The sequence below is a fragment of the Tachypleus tridentatus genome, chromosome 6 (genome assembly GCF_004210375.1).
Source record: "Tachypleus tridentatus isolate NWPU-2018 chromosome 6, ASM421037v1, whole genome shotgun sequence".
Classification (NCBI taxonomy): domain Eukaryota; kingdom Metazoa; phylum Arthropoda; class Merostomata; order Xiphosura; family Limulidae; genus Tachypleus; species Tachypleus tridentatus.
Genome location: NC_134830.1, coordinates 49,559,091 through 49,586,684, shown reverse-complemented (window position 1 = coordinate 49,586,684; position 27,594 = coordinate 49,559,091). Strand labels below are relative to the sequence as shown.

The 27,594-nt window shown below is 36.0% G+C and overlaps 1 protein-coding gene across 2 annotated transcripts in view; it reads right to left on the bottom strand.

Moving 5' to 3' along the window:
• LOC143252449 (ecdysone receptor-like) overlaps positions 1-24,747 on the bottom strand; it is a 120,865-nt gene extending 96,118 nt beyond the window's left edge. For both annotated transcript variants that reach the window (XR_013029001.1, XM_076504573.1), the window contains exon 1: positions 24,254-24,747. The gene's annotated coding sequence lies outside the window, so the exon portion shown is untranslated. The remainder of the gene's footprint in view (positions 1-24,253) is intronic.
• Between the last annotated feature and the right edge of the window lie 2,847 nt (positions 24,748-27,594).

Here is a 27,594-nt window from a genome sequence, read left to right as displayed (position 1 = left end):
AACAGTGACTCTCTTGATGCCGACTGGAAGAACATGCCAGTATCCATAGTGGTAAGAAAAACAGTGTCTCTGTTGATGCCGACTGGAAGAACATGCCAGTATCCATAGTGGTAAGAAAAACAGTGTCTTTGTTGATGCCGACTGGAAGAACATGCCAGTATCCATAGTGGTAAGAAAAACAGTGTCTCTTTTGATGCTGACTGGAAGAACATGCCAGTATCCATGGTGGTAAGAAAAACAGACTCTGTGTTTATGCTGACTGGAAGAACATACCAGTATCCATAATGATAATGAAAACAGTGACTGTGTTGGTACAGTTACACAAACTTGTTTCATATTAAAAAGGACAAAACGTGTGGTACAAACTTTATAATTTTTTCTCACCTTGTCACATATATATTTATAACATATAATAAAACTTTTAATCATAAACGTTGTTGGAGCAGCAAATATCATAACACACACGTAGTGAAACAAGAAAAGAAAAACTAAACATAAAATTATTCTCACGAGTTCTTAAATCAGACGTATAAACCAGTCTTTCTCTCGTAGTACTGTTAAAATCTCCCCCCCCCCCCTATACACACACAACTTTCAAGGGCAATCAGTCTCAGACGTATTGCTCAATTATGAGACATACACTCCTTAAATGTATGCAAAATTTTCAAGTGCTTTCCCGTCTCGAGCACTTGCTGTCACGTGCAACATCTGTGCCGAGAGAAAGGAGGAGAATAGATGGGGGAAAGGAGGAGTCAAGGTCTTCTGTTTAACACATGCATAATTCAGGCAAGTGTATTATATAAATATAGCAGGCTCATTCATCGACGTATTATCTATCGACGCCGAACAGACAACAGGCGTTTCGGTGTTAATTACTGGAGTAACGAAGCAACGGTCAGTGATCAGTGTATGATAAAGAAACGAAGATTTATCAGTGTACGAAGTAAAAAAGGGCTAATTTGACATTCTACATTACAAAAGTACTAAATAAAGAAATAATTTGTAAAATACCATTTTGTCATGGTTCTCTCAGCAAGTGCCTCCAAAAATAATAACTGAGTTACACTTGAAGAAGACAGACCAACGTTCTATTGAAACATATAGTGCATCCCCCCTCCAAAAAAATCACTTCGTTATGCCAACCTATTGTCATCTCATTTATAGACAATTAGTTTTATTTTTTAGCATTTCAAACAATGAAAACAAATTAACTAGCAAGAATCTCAGTGTCTCTAATAACAAAACACATTTAGATATAATGATTTCAATGTAGTTCTTTTTTTTTCAGAAAATGCTTGCCTATCTGAATAAAGAGTAAAACACAGATGATGAATACATTAAATTAAAATGATTTTGGAGCATCAAAACGTTGTTATAGTCCATGTCGTCACGTCCCTATCTGATGATCGTGTGTCTTAACAAGAGACCATCAACATAGTTTTCTTTGCAAAGGATACTACAGTAAGGTTGTCATGTCCAAAGCACGCCACTCCTCTCTGTTGGCTTTCCATAAACCACCTATTGTACTTGGGCTACGTTGTGAGTTTTTACCAAGACCATGATGCACATTACATAACCAAGGTAGACATTACAGTCACCACGCTACAAATTACAATTACCACGGTAGACATATCAGTTACTAAGATACATGTTAGAGTTATAACGGTACACATTAGAGTTATCATGTTACGCATACACTTCGAAGAGTATTACAACGTGCTGTCATTTTGACTCCGATAAACACAACTGGTATTCGTTTCTGTGTCGTAGAGAAAAGTGTGTCAACTTGTGCCACGACGGAAATACTTAATAGTGTTGTGTACTGTTGCCTTGCCCACGTGGATGGCTTTTGTTACTAACTTTCGCGTACATGAATTATCACCTGTTACAAGATATTGCACTTTGCTTACACGACTAGAGTACGACTTCTTGCAGGTCTCTTTCTGGCTACCGAAGCTGATCCATCCATATTCTCTTGTTTTCCAATGTCCTTGAGTACAAAAGCATATATATCTCTATCTTGGTAGTTCTAAGAACCTGATCTAAAGTTATTAGTATTTAGTGTACGAAAAATTTTGCGTCGGAAAAGGTTGTACATACCCTTCTAAAAGTGATAACGTTTTACTGACATTACAATATTTACGAGATGTCAAACAGTGTCAAAATGTACTTCTGATACACTCGTTCACAGCTACTTTATATCTGTTGTGGTTATCACGTAACTTGCTGATTTTAATTTTAATATAACGCACTCAACTCTCTGTATTTGAAGCTTTTGTTGTATTGTAAAGACACTGTTAAACAAAAATACACAATTTAGTTTTACCTGTTTGATACTGCATTTTCTTTCAAATCCATACAAGGACCATCCGCACATAAATGTCCTCAGTTTTTGTTGTTGTTTGTTTTTATAGTAGTGCTTGTTTGTTTGTTTTGAATTTCGCGCAAAACTACTCGAGGGCTATCTGCGCTTTATAGTAGTGCAAAGCTACCCTGTGCTAGTCGTCCCTAGTTTTGAAGTGATAAACTTGAAGTAAGGCAACTAGTCCCCATCACTATCCGCTAACTCATAGGCTTATCTTGTCTGATCGAATGATGGGATATGACTGTCACTCTTGTAACTCACCCATGGATCAAAATTGCGGACTGTTTTTGTTGTAATGGGTCTAAAATTATTTACACTTAGATTCACAGTTTGTACACGCTACCACAAAGCCACCTACCCAGGATTTAATATTTAGCTTTTATTATTCTACAAACGTTTAGTTCTTCACCTTTGTGGATTTTTAGTTTCCACAGATACAGATAACCTAGTTGTTTGTTCAACTTTGAACAGTGTACACAGTGTAGTAATTTCTCAATTAATGATTGTGCGCAAACAAAATTAAAACGTAATTGACTTAATTTCTTGAGATTTGTTTGAAATAAAAAAGTAAAACATGTGATAGCTTGATAGCTTATGTTGATGGACAGTAATAGAATAAAGGACTGAAATGTTTAATCTTAATCTACAAGAAATGAAACCTACATTGCTCGTTTCGGCTACAGCGATTTTACCTTTTTATGTGCTTAAAATTTTAGGATTTTAAAAACTATTTCCAAAAGTAAATAGAAATTATTATGCCCACAAGCTATTAGGTTGACATAGCATGGAAAGTTAAACACACGTACACATAAAAGGTAAGTTTATTTAGAAACCACTCGAAGTATTCTAGACCTATGTTTACTTGGAGTTTTCGTAACTCCTAAGTTATTAGTATTTAGTATGGTAGCCACTAACCTACTGTCCCCACCCTCTTTTCAAAGGTTCAGCAGTGAACCTTCAGGTTTATGACGCTAAAAATCGGAATTAGATACCTGTGGTGGTCACAGCACAGATAATCCGTTGTGTAACTTTGCTCTTGACAACATCTATCCACCAATTTCACGATCTACATCAGCTTTGGATAATCAATTTGCTTGTTTGTTTTAAAGCAATGCCACAATGAGCTCACAGCTGTATCTACCGAGACACATCGAACACGAGATTTTAGTGTTGTAAGTCTGTAGACTTATCACTGTCCCAGCGATGGACTGGATAATCTAACAACAGTATGTTAAAATGTTTGTTATAAAATACACCTCTGGCACTGTCTTCTATCAATAAATCTTACATGATCCATTCTTTGTATATTGAAACGGTTTTAATTTTTCCTCACTTGACTGAACCATAAAACACTTTTTATCCACCATCAATACAACTGGTCATGCGCACTAGTCATACTCTAAATACCACCAAAAAAATTAAAAATATCCAATATTATAAGTTTGATTACTGGTTTGGCCTGCAATCCATAGTTTTTAGTGTAAAACATCACAAATGAATACACTATTTTGCACATATAAAAAGTTAAAACAAACATGTTAAGCCACATAATTTTAATCTACAGTTTGTGTAATCGAAAAATGTGTATAATATTTCGTCCAAAGTTGAACAACGACGCATCAACTGAAAATAATCTCTATTTGAGAAGATAGTTTCTCCGATAGCCGATAAAACCAATATGTTCAAATATCACTTGGTAACACATATAAAACGTCATTATTGGTACATTTATAAAACTGACACTTCTGTGGTACTTTCATGCGGTTTGGTTTGTTTTGGGTTTCGTGCAAAGCTATACGAAGGCTATCTGAGCTAGCCGTCCCTAATTTAGCAGCGTAAGTCTAGAGGGAAAGCAGCTAATCATCACCACCCACCGCCAACTCTTGGGCTACTCTACCAACGAAAAGTGGGATTAGCCGTCATATTATAATGCCCCCACACGGCTGAAAGGGCGAGCATGGTTGGTGTGACGGGGATTCAAACCCGTGACCCTCGGATTACGAGTTGAGTGCTTTAACCACTTGGCCATGCCGGGTCGTTTTCATGCGAAAAAAAAGTCTCCTGAGGTGTCAGGGATAAGTGAACGGACTTATGACTCTAAAATCAGGGTTCACTTTTGTGTGATGAACAGAGCACAGATGGACCATTATGTTAAACAACAACAACAAAAAGAAACCATTTTAAACTGCAGCAAAAAGTTTGCTGTTATGGGGTGTCTATTAAAAAACAAAGATTTCTCGTTTAGCCTAATAATGCTTGTATTTAAAGCTTTCATTGTAGATACATGTTTAAAAAAAACATATAATGTAAGAAATATTTCGTGTTTCAACAAACATTCCAAAATATTGGTCAATCTTCAAGCGATCTTCCCACGTAAGTATGAATCGTTAAATCTATAATGATTTCTAATGAAGATAAACCTAATGTTCTACACGAGACAAACCTAATATTCCAAACAAAGTTTGCAATAGCACATTAACCAGTATTCCCGCACCGTGACGTAACTCAGCGAGGCCGTCGGAAGAAAAAGTGACTATTTTAATCTAGACATGCCGTGGAGGAAACACTGCGTTTATTCATACGACCAACTTCAACCCTTCTTCCAAGGAAAGAGTAATCATGTAGCTTGAACTGATATCCAATAGAACAGCATTTAATTACTGTCTTAGCCCTCGTGTAGCTTTGCGCGAAATTCAAAACAAACCAAACCAATTACTGTCTCCACTGGCGAGAAGAACTACACTCTCCTTAACAACACACACATTACAGTCAGTCAAGGCACTTTGCAAAAAGCGGAAATATTAAGTCAAATTATATACAAATAACTATTTTTATAACAGTGGGGGAGGGGACACAACCTGGTCTAGAAATGGCAAAACAGGTTTAGAAAGGCTGACGCAACGCGATATACAAAATCAGTTATTCTCAAACTGTGCTCTTACAGGGTTTTTTTTTTTCTCCCCATTACTGTTAAAGTTTAGTTCCTCATTGGAATAGTGGTAAGTCTATGGATTTACGACTCTGAAATTAAGGATTCGATTCCCATCGGTGGACACAGCATAGAGCTGGATGTGGTCTAGCTATAAAAACACGAACTCACGGACGCTAAGTTTATTGTGTTAACTACAAAATATTAACAAAATGTTAAAACACAAGATTATAATAATAATAACATGGAACAAAAGAGGGAGAATCAACGTTGGAGAAAGATAAAGTGTAAGGAACATGTTTATATTATACTACACATCGAAAACAGGCCTGGCATGGCCTGGTAGTTACGGCGATCGACTCGAAATCTGAGGATTGAGTGTCTCGAATTCTCTTCAGCGAACAGGCTCGGCTTTTCAGTCGTGGAAATGTTATAATGTAACAACCAGTCCCACTATTCGTTTGTAAAAGAGTAGCCCAATAGTTGGTGGTGTTCACTAGCTGCCTTCCCTCCAATATATCACTGCCAAATTAGAAATGACTAGCACAGGTAGTTCTCGTGTAAAGGTGCGCGAAACCAAAACACGTTGAAAATCTCTCAGTGATAAGTGTTACAACACCTTGAAAACCGACACGGTAAGGTGCAGGAACCAGCTACGAAAAGTTGTTCATAGTAAGAGTTAGTTTCACTTGGTGACTTAGATATAACATCTGATCTTGACTAGTAACTGTACCAGTTTCAGGTTATTCATACTGTCTGAATCTCCAAATATAAAACAAGAAAATGAATGAAGTGTAGATATCCGAAGAAGTAGAAGTCAATTTATATATGGCTCATTAATATGCATAGAGCGAGAGCTCCACTCAAAGAAACCACTAGCTAAAGAGTTTCATTATATTTAATTTTAAATGTTTAAAGTAGAAATGGTATTCTCTTCTGAAAGATATATTATTAAAATGGTGTTGCAAATTCGAGTGTACCACCAACCTATTCAATCTACGAAAATCTCTTTCACTTGGGGCCTGTAGATATGCAGGTGGCCAGTATATGATTTGTTTGAATAACATCAAAATGTCCGAGACATTTTGTGCGCAGCCCTCGTGTAAGGTATTCTACATATATCAGTAGCAGAATTACATCAGTGTTTACATAAGATAAAATCCTATAACCCTAAATTGTTACCTGACACGTATCTCTGGCGTATTACGACAGAGAACAATGTCTGATAGTACCTGACCTAGAATCTTACAGACCCATGTTTAAGAAGTGACCTAATAAGACGTCGTTACTTCGAACAAAATATAATATGTATTTTAAATAACTTTCTTTCCAACAAACTGTACGTTTATTTTCATTGGTTGTCATAATGTGGCAACCTACATGGACCGAACCAGAACCCACGGTAACATTTGTATCAGAAACAGTGTAACTATCGCAGAGATTCATTGGGTATATAAACAGACGGTTGAAGAAATAAGATTAGATGAAACTAGAATGTGTGGCCGTAATTATGAACTCATTTGTATGATATACTGATATAGCATTACCAAAATTGTTGATACGTTTCGTGTTTCTTCATTTATTTCTAAACATTGGAAAGATTGTCTGTTACGGCTTTTCACTCCAATTCGATATTCTTTTATTACAAGAGACGAAAACTGTTATAGATAATAACAAATAAAATTTAATTTGTAGAATTTTCCTAACTAATCGCCACCGTTCTCGAATTATCGCACGCAACATTCGCACAGAAAAGACGAAACAAAATCCAACCCGCATCGTCGTGACTTTAGTTAAATATCATATGAAATGCAATCAAACGGAGGTATCGTATACCTCGTTATGTATACATACGTACATATATATATATACATACACACACACACGTTATCACACAGTGTCTACATCTGACGACCTCTTTTGTGCATATCAAACTCAAGCGGGTAAGAACAACTATTGAAGTAGTCAGGATACAATCACGCGGTTCATTTTGTAAAGAAACGACCAAAAATATTCTATCTGTGTAAATTAAAGGTTAAGAAAACATTATGATTACTATATATATATATATACATATATATGTTAGTTGCTTTTTTTTTCACTGTAGTGGTCCCCTCAGTAGAGTTTATACACTTACAATCCCAAAATCCGGGGTTCGATTCCCACGAAGGACAAAACACAGAGAAATAACTCATTTTGCTAAGGCAACAACAACAGTCTACTGTGGTATAATCAAATCCATGCCAGTGTATATGGTCCAGTCGTAACTGTTTTGCTTTAATCGCAGAAATACTAATAAAAATATAATCGGTGTATCGCCACTGGGTCAGTACACAAATGGAATCCTGACTTTTAGTTATACGGGTTTCAAACTTACTAATGAACTACAAAAGAATACGAAACACGCCAAGCTCTGTTTTAAAGCTTAAATTTCGAGTTTGTCTTGAATTTTGATTTAAGTTACTAAAACACAATTTGTCAACAGTAAACACTTGCAATCTTGGTTCGACAAAACACCAAATACGTGTAAATTATCTGCGATAAATACGTAAAAGAATTTTGGCTTTGTTTTTTCAGAACATCGGACTGGGTGCATCATATCGATAAACAAGTAACAGCGAACACAGTACAGACTTCCATAGTCAGGGTAATATTCAACTGATTCCCATCATTAACAGAATGTTATGAGTATCTACCACTGGTTTCTTCATCATGTTGTTTGTTACAGGCTTTGTTTAGCAGCCTAACATTTGAATATTTATCCCTTTCCTGTATCATCCGCGTTAGTAGCATCACCATTCACGTGACTTTCCTCATTCAGGTAGGAAGTGAAAACACTTTAACCCTTTTAATTCCTTGTAATCACAGCCATTATATCTTCCCCGCGTGGCTCTCTTTTAAAACATTCTCGTCTCGCACTTTGGCCTAAAACCACTCAGTGTGACACATTACTAATGTTTTACAGAGAAACTCGGGGAAGATATAATGGCTGTGATTAGAAGGAATAAAACCACGCATATTATGATCTGAGGATATAATACGACGAAGGTCAAAAGTCAAGTGAAGGATGAACAGTACAATATTCCTCTTCGAATTGGACTTTCACCAACAACACACGTTTATTGTATAACTTCGTAATATCACTATAGCATCTGATAAAGACCATGGTTCTTTGTCATTTGTGTGTTTGTTTGTGTTTTCCTTATAGCAAACCCACATCGGGCTATCTGCTGAGTCCACCGAAGGGAATCAAACACGTGATTTTAGTGTTGCAAATCCGTAGACTTACCGCTGTACCAGCGGGGGATTTCTGTGTGGTTAAAAATATTTTAACATTTTAACTTCATACACGAGATTAGATATGCAACAGTTATCACGTTTCTGGTTTTAATTATACATTAAGTACTAAACACAGTAATTTATTCTGTATTTCGATGGGCCTTCTGCTCTGTCTCCTCCACACTCCCGAATTGTACCGTTATAAGCTCCCAAGGTTTGCTGATCCCTGGAGGAGGGGGATCCTTTGTAAATTACTATCTTAAAAATGAGCAAAACACATTAGCACTGATTAACATAATAACACATTAATACTGATTAATATAAGAATACACTAATACTAATTAACATATTAACACACTAGTACTGATTAATATAATAACACACTAGTACTAATCAACATAATAACACACTAGTACTGATTAGCATAATAAAACACTAGTACTGATTAATATAATAACACACTAGTACTAATCAACATAATAACACACTAGTACTGATTAGCATAATAAAACACTAGTACTGATTAATATAATAACACACTAGTACTGATTAGCATAATAACACACTAGTACTGATTAGCATAAAAACACTAGTACTGATTAATATAATAACACACTAGTACTGATTAATATAATAACGCACTAGTACTAATCAACATAATAACACACTAGTACTGATTAGCATAATAACACACTAGTACTGATTAGCATAATAAAACACTAGTACCGATTAATATAATAACACACTAGTACTGATTAATATAATAACACACTAGTACTGATTAGCATAATAAAACACTAGTACTGATTAACATAATTTGTCGACATCAACTTTCCATTAAAATCAAATCCATGCTAGTAAGTTCATTCATTCATATTTCTCCCTGTATACATAGCTGTTTGTATATCCTGTTCAGTGTTCATATGTTCGAGGTTAATATTTAAAAAAATATAAAGACTCAAGTTTCCACTAAAGCATCAGTTAGGTCCACGTACGTGAGTACAACTGTGACCTACTTCTGATAGTGATGTCATGTAACCTACTACACATATTTATGTTTGGTTTCCGCTATTACAGAACGGTTTTATGAACGATTAATAAGCAAGCCACAACCCAAACCGTAACGTTTGTAGTTAATCACAAAGGTGCACGATGGGTACTCACCGCCGGTATCGAAACCCAGTTTTTAGCGTTATAAGTCCGCAAATTTACCGCTGCGTCAGTGGGGGACCGAACCAATGTTTACAAATTACAACTGTTAGCTGAATGATACTGGTTTAGGCTTTAGTATATTTTTATGTGTTAATTTATAGGTTTGCTAGAGGGCGCATGACATTAAGCTCGAGGAATTAGGCCTAAAAAATTATAAACTTACGTTATGAAAACCGGCTGACTTTGTGAAACATGTAGAATGAGGTTTAAATATCAATAGAGGCAAGCCAGTCAGTAAGTGAAACAAGCTTGTAATGATTTAGTGAAAAACCAAGAGTACAGAGTGTTGTTTATTAGAAATAACCGGTCAGTGTATTTATGTTTTTGTGTGTATTAGTTATCTGTATATTGAAAAACTTTATACAAGCAAGTTGATTTTTATTTTAGTGAGTTGCTAATAGTATAGATGTAAACGCAGGCCTACAATAAGGTAAAAAGTGTAAAAGCTTGTAAAAGTGCGTAAAGGAGTTAATATAGCTAATTTATTATCGTTACGCAGACTGGACGTTGAATTATTTTCATGAGATAAATTAATTAAAACAATCTACCAACTGAAGAACAACATTAGAACAATATAGTGCACGTGCGAATCTCTGGAAATTTTCGGATATTGTTTCTAAATGTATCGCTTTTAATTATGAGTCCACTTGCCAAGTTTGGCCCAGCTTGACCAAATATGTAGGAGTTGGTTTTGGACAAACAGAGAAGTTCACAAACACAATGTAAATTAATATGTGATACATACTTAATCATGTTCACATCCCCTCAACTACCAAATGAATCATCCCAGCAAAACGCTTGCATCCCCGTGACGACGTTATATTTGTACTGAAACCGCCTAATAACATTAACAATGTATGTAAGTATGTTAAAAATGTAGAGCTGACAAAAAGACTAGTAACTTACTTCAGTTTTCTTTGGATATATTATGCCGAAATTTTTCGATTTATTTTTGTAAATATAGTGTACACACATAGAAGTAAGTCTTACAATTAAACTGTAGAAGAACAGGTTGGGAAAACAAGTGACGGTATGTAATTTTTGCTCTCTCGTGAGAAATACTGTTTCTGACTCTGATCTTTACCGGAGATTAGGTCTTACAAACCTGGGAAGTCAAGTGCATCTGACCTCTTCCTACTTCCGCTTCTCACTTGGTGAGTGTTTGTTTGTTTTTTAATTTCGCGCGAAGCTACACAAAACTATCTGCGTTAGCCGTCCCTAATATAATAGTGAAAGACTAGAGCACCCACAGCCAATTCTCTGGCTACTTTTACACTAACAAATAGTTGGATTGACCATCACAGTATAACGTCACCGCGGCTGAAAGGGCAAGCATATGTGGTGGGATGAAGATTCGAATAACGCAAATTACCAGTCTTCCTTAGTGTTTTAACGGGCTACAAAATAGCAAGGTTTCCTCACATAAATAACCTAAAAATGGTGATACTCACACACGGAGAACTGTAATTTAAGTATGCAGATACGAACAGCAAACTAAATATTAATCAGATATGACAACTGACTACATGTGGCACGAGTAAATACGGATAGGGTATTTTAACATAACACTCACGTAAGTGTTAAAAATTAATCAATGGCTATACGTGTTGGATTCACTTAGTGTACATGAAATACATAAAAATGAAAGAACCCTGGAGTAATATTATAATTCAGCATCAGTAAAAAAAAGTGTGTGTGGGGGGAGAAGAATAAAAGAGCGCACTGTCTTCACTTGACCTAATTATAATTTCGTCCACCAATTCACGTGTGACGTCACAAGGACTGGTCGATTGCATCCCTGTACTACACTTGGTTTGCTTGTATCAAATAGCATTGATTTTATGGTCACTTTGCATTAAGTTACAAACTCAATTAACTACACTTTGTTGCAAAGTGATTGTTTCCTGGAATTATACTAGGAAGTTAAAATTGAGAAATAAATTTACATGGTATACGAAACGACGTGCGTTAAAATAAAAATGTTTCTATCTCGCATACTTGGACGTGGTTGGAAACACCACGAAACTAACATAGGTTGTGAATGACCTACTTTTTGACACGCTGATCGATATGGAGACCCGACTGACATGATTTCATAGTTGGATGTTATGGTGTTCAGTTTGGTTTCGCAACAGGTTTAAGGTTTCACACACACACACAAAACACCTGAAACTAGCAACGTATTCATTTAAGAGTTTCTAAATATATTTCACTGTTTTTCCCCGACGTCGTCGCTATGCTTTTAGGCGTGGTTGAAGGCCTTTCGCTATGCTTCTCGGCAGCCCTCCGGTGGCACAGCGGCATGTCTGGGGACTTACAACTTTGAAGTCCGCGTGGTGGGCAGAGCACAGACAACCCATTGTGTTGCTTTGTGCTTAACTTCAAAGTTTCTCCGCGTAGTTGTTTCTCTAACAACCCAAACTATTGCTACAACACACACATACTTTTGCTATACATGAGCTATTTGTGATGGACATGTCACTGTATACCATGTCACCGATGTCATAATATTCCACAGTAACACCCGTTGAAGCTTGAGGCACTGAATAAAAGCCATATTTACATATATCACACTTTATGTTGATGGTAGGACAGTCAGAAAGAGCTACTACACTTATATCTAAATGGAAACATAAATTGTTCATTACATATTACCTTTTCTAGCAAATGGGATTCTTGTAATGCAGATATTGAAGCGTCAGATATGTTATATAAAGTTGAAATAATGTGACTGCCCCTGATACAGAACCATATTAAAACTGCCTGAAAAGAGCAGTAACAATCCATAAGAGTCTCTCATTCTCATGTGGAGAACGAACAAAAACTCCGGATCAGCAGGGAAAAGACACCTCGCACAATGAGTGTTCAATACAGCACGTGAACTAGTTAGACAACGGGGGGAATATTATGAAGTGCTCTCACTTTGTGGCACATTCACCCCCACCCATCCCAAACAGTTTATTCCTTTAAGCACTATAGCTTCAGCAGTATACATTATCTCTTAGACACGAAAACTGAGAGCAAAGACGTCATTAACACACGCCAAGGGTTAGAACTAAATATATAGTAATTCTCTTTCGGGAAAATTCTTTACATGCGTACAGAGTTTCTAACAAAACATTCCTTAATGTTAATGTTCAAAACATTCATTCTCATTTCTTCAACACAAATTTTACCAGTGTGAAGAAATACGTGATTCGTTGCGAAATACTTTTTTTTAAAAATATTTTCGAAGACGTTTTTAAAAGTACCGGAAACTCAGAGTTATATTCGAGAAAATTGAGCACTGTTCTGAAGAGGTTGTTAGGTTTTAACACTTGTCTGTTAGCACTATTCTGGAGGGGATGCACGTTTTAACACTAGCCTTTTAGCACTATTCTGTAGGGGATGTAAGTTTTAACACTATTCTGGAGTGGATGTAGGTTTTAACACCAGTCTGTTAACACTATTCTTGCGGGGATGTAGGTGTTAACACTAGTCTGTTAATACTATTTTGGAGAGGATGTACGTTTTAACACTAGTCTGTTAACACTGTTCTGGTTTGGTTTGTTTTGAATTTCGCGCAAAACTGCACGAGAATTATCCGCGCTAGCCGTCCCTATTTTTGCAGTGTTAGACTAGAGGGAAGGCAGGTAGTCATCACCACCAACCGCCAACTCTTGGACTACTCTTTTACCAACGAATAATGGGATTTACCGTCACATTATAACGGCCACACGGTTGAAAGGGCGAGCATGTTTGGTATGACGGGGATTCAAACCCGCGACCTTCGGATAATAAGTCGAGTGCTTTAACCACCTGGTCATGCCGGACCCATTGTTCTGAAGAGGATATAGGTTTCAACACTAGTCTGTTAACACTATTCCAAAGAAGATATAGGTCTTAACACTGGACTCTTAATACTATTCTGTCTGTTAACACTATTCTGGAGGGGATATAGGTTTTAACACTAGGCTGTTAACACTATTCTGCGGGGGACGTAGATTTTAACACTAGTCTGTTAACACTATTCTGGAGAGGATGTAGGTTTTGACACTAGTCTATTAACACTATTCTGAATAGGATGCAGGTTTTAACACTAGACTGTTAACAGTATTCTGAAGAGCATGTAGGTTTTAACATTAATCTGTTAAGATTATTCTGGAAGGGATGTAGATTTCAAAACTAGTCTGTTAACACTATTCTGGAGGGGATGTAGGTTTCAAAACTAGTCTGTTAACATTATTCTGGAGATGTAGGTTTCAAAACTAGTCTGTTAACATTATTCTGGAGGAGATGTAGGTTTCAAAACTAGTCTATTAACATTGTTCTTAACACTAGACTGTTAACACTATTCTGAAAAGGAGGTAGGTTTAATCTGCAATATTTGTTCTCTAGAGGGTGAAGATAGATTTGTGTGATGACCGTTCGTTGTTAGATTAAAACCAAATTTATGGATACTGATGAACATATCGCTTTCTTATTATACATATACGTGTTGCTATAAAACAAATTATCAAACACCACAATCATCATATACATTAGTTCCTATAGAACTAATTATCAAATCCCACAACCATCATATACATTAGTTCCTATAGAATTAATCATCAAACACCACAATCATCATATACATTAGTTCCTATAGAACTAATTATCAAACACCACAACCATCATATACATTAGTTCCTATAAAACAAATTATCAAACACCACAATCATCATATACATTAGTTCCTATAGAACTAATTATCAAACCCCACAACCATCATATACATTAGTTCCTATAGAACTAATCAAACACCACAATCAAACATTGGTTCCTATAGAACTAATTATCAAAACTACTATCATATACATTAGGTTCCTATAGAATTAATCATCAAACACCACAATCATCATATGCATTAGTTCCTATAGAACTAATTATCAAATCAAACACAACCATCATATACATAGTTCATTAGGTTCCTATAGAACTAATTATCATATACATTGGTTCCTATAGAACCACAACCATCATATACATTGGTTCCTATAGAACTAATCATCAAACACCACAACCATCATATACATTGGTTCCTATATACAATAATCATCAAACACCACAACCATCATATGCATATGCATCAGTTCCTATAGAACTAATTATCAAACACCACAACCATCATATGCATCAGTTCCTATAGAACTAATTATCTATAGAAAAACCCCACACCATCATATGCATCATATAGAACTAATATCAAACCCACAACCATCATATGCATCAGTTCCTAATATAGAACTAATTATCAAACACCACAACCATCATATGCATCAGTTCCTATAGAACTAATTATCAAACACCACAACCATCATATGCATCAGTTCCTATAGAACTAATTATCAAACACCACAACCATCATATGCATCAGTTCCTATAGAACTAATTATCAAACACCACAACCATCATATACATTGGTTCCTATAGAACTAATTATCAAACACCACAACCATCATATGCATCAGTTCCTATAGAACTAATTATCAAACACCACAACCATCATATGCATCAGTTCCTATAGAACTAATTATCAAACACCACAACCATCATATGCATCAGTTCCTATAGAACTAATTATCAAACACCACAACCATCATATGCATCAGTTCCTATAAAACTAATTATCAAACACCACAACCATCATATGCATCAGTTCCTATAGAACTAATTATCAAACCCCACAACCATCATCTGTTTGAAGCTGTACAGAACCGAAACACGTTCAATGTTATTTTTCTGGATCGCTGTGGGTTCTTCATCAAATGTCGGTCACTCACAACTAACCAGACCTAATTCACGATGTAACTATGTTCTGGTTAATGTATCAATATTTTATGTGTAATAACTAATACAATCAATATTCTGTAAATCTCTACATGTTAAATCATAATTGATTCCGGAAGGTCTTCTGAATAGTACAACAACAATTAATCATAAGATCAAACGGATTCCAAAAAATATTTAATCTTTGAGTAAATGGAAACTAATAACATCACACGAAAAATAGTTTTTTGGCTCGGCTGTTTTGTCCAAATCTCAAGCCGAGAACACTCGCTGGATTGGTTTGTATGACTTTACTGTTAAGCATAATTTATCTAAAACCAAACATTACAACTACAAACATGGCCAAGTCTTTACAAAGTTTCACAAAAGAAAAGTAGCACGCCTCAGTACAACATGAAAATTACAAATATTTTTATGGCAACTTCTAATTTCACTGTATTCAAGTACAATTTATATTCTACTTCTATATTCTCGTGTTGCCACATGTTTGTCGAGATTTCTATCACCAAAATCATGATCGATTAACACCTTAACTTGTAAAACATAATTATTACCCGGTGCACGGTAAAACTGTACCTTTATCCATCTTAGATTCACTTTAAAACTGGGTCATCAAGTAGACAGAAAATCAACAACTGCAAACGGCGGAGAATTATGCGAGTCAGAACATTAACTCTTCCGCTTTACTGAATGCTAATAATCTATACTCAATATGTTGCTGAAGGTTAATAATCTACACTCCCATATCTTACTGAATGTTAATAATCTATACTCCCATACCTAACTGAAGATTAATAATCTATATTCCATATCTTACTGAAGGTTAGTAATCTATACTCCCATACCTTAATGAAGGTTAGTAATCTATACTGTCACGCCTTAATGAAAGTTAGTTATATACACTCTCATACTTTACTGAATGTTAGTAATCCATACGGCAACGCTTTAATGAAAGTTATCAATCTATACTTCCATATCTTACTGAAGATTAGTAATCTATACTCCCATACCTTAATGAAGGTTAGTAATCTGTACTGCCACTGTTTAATAAAAGTTAGTAATCTACACTCCCATACCTTACTGAAGATTAGTAATCTATATTCCCATAACTCACTGAAGGTTAGTTATCTATATTTCCATGCCTTACTGAAGTTTAATAATCTATTCTCCGATACCTTACTGAAGGTTATTAATCTATACTCAATAGCTTAATGAAGATTAATAATCTATACTCCATACCTTACTAAACGATAATAATCTGTACTCATATACCTTACTGAACGTTAGTATTCTACACCGCCACGCCTTACTGAAGATTATTAATCTATACTCTCATACTTTTCTGAAGGTTACTTTTCTATACTCCCATACCTTACCGAAGTTTAGTAATCTACACTTCGATGCCTTACTGGAGGTTAGTAATCTATACTGCCACGCCTTAATAAAAAGCTAGTAATCCATACTGCCATACTTTAATGAAAGTTAGTATTCTATACTCCCATATCTCACTAAAGGTTAGTTATCTATACTTCCATGCCTTACTGGTAGATAGTAATCTATACTTCCATACTTTTCTGAAGGTTACTAATCTATACTCTCATATCTTACTGAAGATTAATAATTTATACTCTATACCTTACTGAAGGATAATAACTTGTACTCCCATACCTTAATGAAGGGTAGTAATCCATACTGCCGCGCTTTAATGAAAGTTAGCAATCTATACTCCCATACTTTTCTGAAAGTTAGTAATGTATACTCCCATACCTTACTGAAGGTAAGTAATCTTCACTTCCATACCTTACGGAAGGTTAGTTATCTGCACTCCTATACCTTACTGAAGGTCAGTAATCTCTACTGCCACGCCTTAATGAAGGTTAGTAATCTATACTCCCAAACCTTATTGAAGGTTAATAATCTATACTCTCATACCTTACTGGAATATAGTAATCTATACTCCATAGCTTGCTGAGTGTTAATAATATATACTCCTATACCTTACTGAAAGTTAGTAATTTATACTTCCATACCTTTCTGAAGGTTAATAATCTCTAACGCCATGCCTTACTGAAGGTTATTAATCTATGTTCCCATACTTTTCTGAAGGTTACTCATTTATACTCCCATTGTTTACTGAAGGTTAGAAATTTATACTCCCCACCCTAATGAAGATTAGTAACGTATACTGTCATGCTTTAATGAAAGTTAATAATCTATACTTCCATACCTTTCTGAAGGTTAATAATCTATAACACCACGACTTACTGAAGGTTAGTAATTTATATTGCCACACCTTAATGAAAGTTAATAATCTATACTCCTATACATTACTGGAGGTTAATAATCTATACTCCCATATCATGTTGATGGTTTGTAATCTACACTCCTACGCTTTACTGAAGGTTAGTAATCTTTTGGTTTAGATTTTACACAAATGCCACAATGTTGGAATAGAAGACAAAATGCGTCCCCAACGTCCATGGTTTAGTAGAACACAACTGTGTATGTTACAATAGGCCAATAAAACTTAATTGGAAGCTACGAACCTGACAGTTTCAGTTTTTCATCAAAGTTATTGCTGGTTTCTATTTTAAAGCTTTGGTTTTGTCAATACTTAACATATTCAACAACAAATACATCTAAGAATCGAAGACAGCAAACCTGAAAACTAGGAGTAGTGAATTAAGAAAAATCATTAAGCCATGCCAACGACAGACGTAGTGTCATACACATATATAGATATCTTTAAGCAGTGTCACTTGAAATAGGGTTACTCCTAGCTATTGATACCACTACGAATATAGGGCTAATATTATATGTATTAATGAAACTAGATTTAGGGTTAGTTTCATATATTAAAGCCACTAGTAATATAGAATTATGCGATAATAGAAAACGTGATATAAAAACGTACTTTAAACGGCTGTGTTAAGCCTTTCTCTAATGCCTACAACTGCAGTTCATAAGAGAACACTGAAGCATTCAAAACGTTTGTACATACTATTCTGACGAAGTTTTTGATGCTAAACTTTGAATGAGATACTCGTACCAAATAACTTAGTGTTATCAAAGTTTATCTTCGTTACAATTACTCCACAAGAACAAGTGACAAGCGTGAACTAAAACTGTTGTTTTCCAATGACTGGTCATATATGATGAAAACGTAAGCATGATTTGTAGTATGTAATTAAAACAGCGGATGTCTCTACACAATAACTACAAACATAAATTCAGTTCAGTTGCTTCATACTTACTAAATTTCTGTACACCTGGAAATAACATGCTACCATGTTGTTACTTCTCAAGTTTCTAGTCCTCTACAACTAATATAAATACATTTAACTAAATATTAAGCCATTACATCACAGCTGTGTTGACCAGAATTAGTAACGTATATTCCTGACACACTAAATACGTTTAATTAAATATAAAGCTAATAAAACATGGCTGTACCAAGGGTAGTGAGAGCGGCATTCTCCCCCAGAGAGCTTACCCTTAGGGGCGCTACAGTTTGCACATTTGAAGTCAAGAGAAAATTCATTTCTTTTTCGGATGGTCACATTATATCAGCCTCGCATAGGACGTCACAACGATTATAATGACCCTGAAACAAAATCAAGGCAATGTCTTTTTCAATAAAACATCACTATGGGCCGGTAACGTTTCTGTAACACTTTGAACGTCACTGTGAGTCAGTAACGTTTCTGTAACACATTGGAACGTCACTATGAGTCAATAAAGTATCTCTAACACGTTTGAAATTATAATTTAAAATATCAGAGTTTTATGAACGTAACAAAATAAGGTAATTCATTTATATTTACTTAATGTCAATCTCACAAGTTTTAATGAAGAAAAACTAAAAGTAAAACGTCGCCCTCATTCATCGTTTCGGTCTGTGTTACGTTGACATCAGGGTGCATCAATTTCCTGTCTGCTCGGCGTTTAGTTTTGCCGACTTCTGCCAACTTGTATTAGGCCATTATAGTTAAAAATCTCCCAGAAAGGATTGTGTTACACCAATAGTTTTGAAGTCCAACTAAAGTTTCGACGATCTGTAGAAAGACTTAAAAAAACAAAAACAGGACTAAATGATTGTTGGAAACACAGCTGAAAACTCTGAAAACAGAAACGGCATGTAATTGTGGGATAACCACATAATTTCCATATATACTTGACGTATAATCGCCAAGGTGACTTCTGTAAATGATTACCAACCATCATCGTTGACGTGAAACGTCAAGTTCTGGGCTTTTAAATTGTGGGTCGCGATCCCTTACAGGGAAGCAAGATGTATTGAGGTGGGTAAGAGAAAAATAAGCTACAAGAAAACACGAACATATTTATCAGATAATGGTCTGAGATGGATTTAAATAAACAGAACCAAAACACAAGGTCTTTGCCTGACTCTACAGAAAGGTATTGCTATAGTAACTGAATACTATTGTAACGTTTCGGAACCCCATTTAATTAACACTAACTTTCTATCACCTACTTAGGTCACAATAACAACTAAAGTCCTACTGTTGTTAGGATTTCAGTTACAGAGGCAAGAACGTAACCCTCAAGATAGTTTTTACATTTCCACAGCAACCACTGTACGAAACACAAATGATGCATTTCTAACTGATACGACGATTATATTTTGTTAATGATTGATTTTACTTCCGTTTTCTCGTCTCTTATCTTCTAACAAAACAACTATCCATGAAAAGTATGCTAACTTTTTTTTTCGTTTAATGTTTGTTTTGTATTACGTTTTTCTGTGATATGCAACACTGGAGGCCTTTTAATGTGGTTTTGTTCGTAGGCCTTTAACTTTGTTCTTCTTTGAAGGCCTTTCAGTTTGTTCTTGTTTGGAGGCGTTTCTAGTGTGTTCTTGTTTGTTTGTTTCGTACAAACCTACTCGACAGTAATTTCGCTAGCTATCCCTAACTTTTAACTGGTACGTTAAAGGCAACTGGTCAACAGTATCTAAGGGTACTTTAATCAAATGATGTGATTTGTTGCCCATCAGTAGGTCCTAAAGTACGATGCATGAATTGGGAACCCTCAGATTCACGGTCGGCCATGTTAACAACTCGATCACGCCCAACCGTTAACTGCGTACATCTAAAATTTACTATTTCGCAAACAGTTTTTCTTTGGTGTAAATGTCTTAGTTATTCACTTGTAATCACAAATAGTTAATTTAAAAGAATCGAGACGCGTTCAACCAAGTGAAATACTTCAGTTTATATTAAAAGAGACATCTTCAACCAAGTAAAACACTTCAGTTTATATCAAAAGAGACACCTCCAATCAAGTAAAACACTTTAGTTAGGATAAAAAAGACACCTTCAACCAAGTACAACACTTCAGTTGATATCAAAAGAGACACCTTCAACCAAGTAAAACACTTCAGTTTAGATAAAGTGAATAACGTTGCTGATATTCACAAAATTGTGAGTGGATTTGGGAAACTTGTGAAGTACATAGTGTGGTATAAACGAAGTGGAACTTGCAGGTCGGTTGTGTCAAGTTTATAAACTCACCCAACAACAATAACAACGTACACATACATGCCTATGAAACAAGCTTTAATTGGTGAAAGGTTTGGATTGTTCTAAGGTATAAGGGCTACTTTTAGAGCCCTCACACAAATTTTAATGTATATATTTATTCGACAGCTAATTACGTTCGTATCACACCAATTCAATGGTATACTTCGTGTTACTTCCAAGAAAATGCACATGTCGAGAATTAATCGATAGCATTGGTATCATCGAATTGATTATAGCGATTTGTCCAGCAAGTGTGACACCGATAATAAAATATCCAAAGGTGTTGGATCTAATTTAGCAGGCATACTTTAATCATTAAATTATCGATTTTTTCTCTGTAGTTCACTGTAATATCCACGTATTGCATTACTTTTTATCTGCTATGACATTCCATGTAGGAGTCCACAACAGAGTAGTGGAATCAACTGTACCTCATAATTTGTTATGTAACTATCGAAGTACGTTGGTGCACAAATATTTTAGAATAATTGGTCTAGAAAGCTGATAGTATACGGATTAATGTAGGGTTAACAAAATGCACTGTTTAGAAAAAACATTTTACAAAAATGGCTGACCAACTAAATATCACAAAATAACAAATAAAGTGTTGCCAAAGCCTCAAATGTAGAGTTGAATGTAACAAATGGCCATTTCCGGCACTCGCCTCACAATCTAAGGGTCACGGGTTCGAATCCCCATCACATCAAACATGCTGCCCTTTCATCTGTGGGGGCGTTATAATGTTACGGTTAATTCCAATGTTCGGCGGTAGAGGAGTAGCCCAAGAGTTGTGGGCGGGTGGTGATGACTAGCTGCCTTCCCTCTAGTCTTACACTGATAAATTAGGGACAGCGAGAGCAGATAGCCCTCGTATAGCTTTGCGCGAAATTCAAAGCAAACAAACAAACAGATAAATGGCGCTCTACAGAACTGTGAGTCTACCAGAACAACAAGCTTTCCCAACAGTCTTTCCTTCATGGCTGTCGAAACATTCAGAACAGGAATGGGGAAAAATAGTTCTGGTTAGATATTAGGTATCCCATTCCAACATCTGAGGGGATAATACATGTTGCCACACATACTGGAAATATGTCGTTGGTATGAAGTGTCAGTTGTACAATAATATTAAATTGGTTCGTTTGTCATTGTTTTTTGGAAATTTAATAAATGTGAACACGGGGATTTATAGTTCCGCAAAAGTGAGGAGCTATTGCAGACCCTTTGAAAGAATGCGGAGCAATATGGTGGGAGACATTACTTTAAATATCACTGAAACTGTTGTTCGGATTGTTCAAGCCGTAGAAGTCGCTGCCTCTAACATCACCACCTGTGGCATATAATGGCCACGCAATGATTGTGCGTGATACCTATTTAAACTCTTTCAGAAGCTAGTTGAAAATGCTAATGCGTTAGACGACTTAATACCTATTATATATGGTTTACATACTATTTATCACAACTTTATAATAATGTGCAATAGTCCGTAGATGGAAATCCTCATAATCCATTGATTGCCAAATAAATATTCCAATCCGATTTCATTGAATAGTGAAATGTCCTACAGGGTCGGATCTTTGTCCCATGGCCAATTCAAAGCAATTGGTACAAAAATACATTTCTCATTAGTCTTTGAGACGTTCCGAGGTTCGCGGGTTCAAATCCCCGTCACACGAAACATGCTCGCCTTTTTAGCCGTGGGGGCGTTATAAAGTTACGGTCAATCCCACTATTCGTTGGTAAAAGAGTATCTCAACAGTTGGCGGTGGGTGATGATGACTAGCTGCCTTCCCTCTAGTCTTACACTGCTAAATTAGGGACGGCTAGTGTAGATAGCCTTTATGTAGCTTTGCGCGAAATTCAAACAAACAAAAAAACCTTGACACGTACTTGTTGAAACATTTATAAAAACTAATGATACAGGATTTTTTTAAAAATAATTATTTTAAAACAGTTGATTTTCGCCAAACATGCAAACTTGTTTCTGTCATTATAATAAAAGATTAAAAAGCCAAACGGTGGAGCACTTTATTTTGTGATATCATATCCATTTTTATGGTTGCACTCAAAAATCGTTTCCGCGAGATTTTTAAACCTCACATATCCTGTTCAACTCATTATACATACATATCTTAGAAGACGTTTGGTTCTCAAAACGTATTCAGTTTACCTGACATTCGCTGCTTTGCTTTTTCTGGGACGATATCAAGGGATCTCAAGTGGAAGTGAAAATGTAGTTGGTTTTATTCGTTTGTTTTGAAATTCGCGCAAAGCTACACGAAGGCTGTCTGCGATGGCCGTCCCTAATTTAGCAGTGCAAGACTAGAGGAAAGGCAGCTAGTCATCACTACCCACCGCCAACTGTTGGGCTACTCTTTTACCAACTAATAGTGGGATTGACCGTCACGTTATAACGCCCTTCACGGCTGAAGGGGAGAACATCTTTGGTGCAACGGAGATTCGAACCCGCGACCGTCAGATTACGAGTCGAACGCCTTAACCCACCTGGCCATGCCGAACCTAGTTTATGTTTTATTGTTACTTTATTTCGGGTTTATCGTGGCAGGCAAGGTTGTAAAAGACCTAGGATTTAACCCACAAACTCTGTGAAAGCCCATTATCCCGATATAGTTATGTGGTAGGTACACGATTTTGTCACGTGATCTACACAATAAATATACACATATATATATAACTTAAGGATTTCCCTGGAAATTCATTATATGCATAGCCAAGGTAAATACACATATGTGACAATACCACGAAAGAGGATGATTTCTCCGACACAACGCTTAGATGCAGATGTCTTGTTGGTATTGCAAAGCGAAGATTCAAGATATTTAGGACACCGAAAAAATCAAATATCACGCGTTTCTAAACAGTATTAGCTCTGCCTAATCTAACTAGAAAGTTCTAGAAATAACACGTGAATTTACTGATCGAATTAGGCAAGGTAAAACAATTTAGATGTTATTTAGAACACGTTGTTATATCTATGGTTATTCAAATCGATCGAATAAAATGGTTTCGAAAGGTTAACTAGTAGCAGTAGTGAGGGTTAGCAGACATACGCTGTCATAAGTATATCGAATTTACACGAACATAGAAATCAAAACTTACCAATTCCCCCGGTGACAGAATTGCGGTCAGTCCACTAGGATAAACTTATGCGTCAACTGGACAATATGTAATACAGCCGTGCTGACCTCACTAATAATCAGGAAAAGGACAAGCGAGATTATGACGTCATGCGGTACACTTAAGTCCTCGACACTGACATTAAAGATTTGACTTGTTAAAACAAGTTCATATATATAAGTGCGTTACAAAAGTTACCTTAAAGTCAAAGACGAACTTCAAACTGAAAAGTGTGGAAATTTAAACTATGCTGATTCCAGTTTTGAAGTCCTCTATTACTGCTCCTTTAGTTACAGCTTGAGAAGCATTTTGCGGAGTGTGTTTACGACTTCAAGGACGGGTGAGAGAATGTTTCAATCAAGCCCAAGGCTGGCTAAATGCCTGAATGCGCCAACAACCTTACCATGTGCGATCCGGCGGGATTCCTTATGCGCATGCGGGAGTATCCCCGTCACAACCGAGTTCCTAAGTGGGCCACCTGGCTTGAAACTACAGGTTCTAAACGGAGTAAATGCCAACCAATAGGCAAGGTTGTCAGTTAACCTTCGAGTGCTGCCCTCTGTGAATAGGATTATGTACAAACATAATCTCGAGAAACCTTGACGTAGGTCTGTTGGCAATTATAATTAAATCTTTAAGTATGCGATGTTACGCCTAGTTACTTTCGGATATTCGAGCAAAGGTATTCTTGGGCTATCTGCGTTAGCCGTCCCGATTTTGAAATGATATCGAAGAGGGAAAGTAGCTAATAATACATATCGCCAACTTTTGTACTATTCTTGCTGATCGAATAGTGGGATATGGCTGTTGCCCTTAAGGAAAATTAGATATTGTGATGACTTTTTAATACACAAAAGTCTTAATTAACAACAAAGTATAAGATAAAGGAGAAACCGTAAAAAACACAAAAAGCAATCCGCTTCTAGGGAATATTTTGTAAGATAAGTTGCCTTCTTCACGCAACACCGAGTTATTTCTACGAGAATCAAACTGGAAACTAAACATGATACAAATATCCAGGTTGTTAATGTGTCAAAAGGACTTTAAGCATATAAAGTATTCCACGAGAACTGTTTATGGACTGCAGTTGCCAAAACGAGATAATATGCAAAGAAATGAAGCTTAGGAAAGCTCAGAACTTCCAACCATACTGCAAAATAAACGGATGTTTTTATAATAATAAATAATTACCAAATACAACAAATAAAAAAACAATAATCTTATTTCACAATATAACATAGGTCTGGTTTTACTAGTTGTAACTATTAAATATGTTTTGTACCTTTGGTGTGGCTACACTGGTTGTAACTGTTGAATATGTTTTCTACCTTTAATCTGGCTACACTGGTTGTAACTGTTAAATATGTTTTCTACCTAGGCCTGGCATGGCCAAGCGCATAAGGCGTGCGACTCGTAATCCGAGGGTCGCGGGTTCGCGCCTGCGTCGCGCTAAACATGTTCCCCCTCCCAGCCGTGGGGGCGTATAATGTGACGCTCAATCCCACTATTCGTTGGTAAAAGAGTAGCCCAAGAGTTGGCGGTGGGTGGTGATGACTAGCTGCCTTCCCTCTAGTCTTACACTGCTAAATTAGGGACAGCTAGCACAGATAGCCCTCGAGTAGCTTTGTGCGAAATTCCAAAACAAAAACAAAACAACTGTTCTCTACCTTTAATCTGGCTACACTGGTTGTAACTGTTAAATACCTTTTGTACCTTTGGTCTGGCTGCACAGGTTGTACCTATTAAATATGTTTTGCACCTTTGGTCTGCTTGTACTGGTTGTAACTGTTAATTTTATTTTGTACCTCTGGTCTGGCTACACTGGTTGTAACTGTTAAATTACTTTTGTACCTTGGATCTGACTACACTGGTTGTAACTGTTAAATTTCCTTTGTATCTTTGGCCTGGCTGCACTGGATGTAACTGTTAAATCTGTTTTGTATCTTTGGTCTAGTCACTTTGGTTGTAACTGTTATATCTGTTTTATACAGTTGGTCTAGCTACAGTGGTTGTAACTGTTATATTTCCTTTGTACCTTTGGTCTAGCTACAGTGGTTGCAACTGTTATATTTTCTTTGTACATTTGGTCTGGCTACAGCAGTTGTAACTGTTAAATTTCCTTTATACCTTTGGTCTGGCTGCCCTTGTTGCAACTATTAAGTTTGATTTGTGCTTCTAGTCTGGTTCTAAATGTTAAATTTTGTTTGCACCTTTGGTCTGGCTGTACTGTTTGTAATGTAACTATTAAATTTCTTTTGTACTTTTGGTCTGGTTGTATGGGTTGTATCTGTTAAATTTCTTTTGTACATTTGGTCTGGCTGCACTGGTTGTAACTGTCAATTCCCTTTTATATCTCTGGTCCAGTGGCTACACTGGTTGTGACTGTTAACTTTCTTTTGTACCTTTGGTGTGGTTGCACTGGTTGTAACTGTTACAGATATTTTGTATCTTTGGTCTGGTTATAAGTGTTAAATCTATTTTGTACTTTGGTCTGGTTACATTTGTTGTAACTTAAATTTCTTTTGTACCTTTGGTCTTGTTTCTCTGGTTGTAACTATTCAATCTCTTTTGTACATTTGATGTGGTTGTAATGGTTGTATCTGTTAAATCTTATTTGTATCTCTGGTCCAGTTACACTGGTTGTAACTGTTATATCTGTTTTGTCCCTTTGGTCTGGCTACAGTGCTTATAACTGTTAAATTTCCTTTGTAACTCTGGTCTGGCTGTACTTGTTAAATATGATTTGTGCTTCTTGTCTGGTCGTAAATGTAAAATATGTTTTGTACTTTTCCCCTGACTGCACGGGTTATAACTGTTAAATCTGTCTTCGATCTGCTTACACTGGTTATAATTCTTAAATATCTTTTGTACTTTTGGTCTGGCTACACTGCTTCTAACTGTTAAATATGTTTTGTATGTTTGGTCTGGCACAGTGGTTGTAACTGTTAAATATATTTTATATCTTTGGTCTAGTTACACTGGATGTAACAGTTACATATGTTTTATACCTTTGGTCTGGCTGCATTAGTTGTAACTGTTAAATTTCTATTGCATTTTTGGTCTGGTTGTAATTGTGAAATTTCAGTTGTACTTGTGGTCTGTCTGTATTGGCTGTAATTGTTAAATATCCTTCCTTCCTTTGGTATGGCTACACTTGTTGTAAGTGCTGAATTTCTTTTGTGCCTTTGGTCTGATTGTACTAGTTGTAACTGTTAAATATGTTTTTTAAGATTGGTCTGGCTGTACTGGGTATAATTGTTAAATATGTTTTGTACCTTTGATCTGGTTCTACTGGTTGTAACTGTTAAATATGTTTTACACCT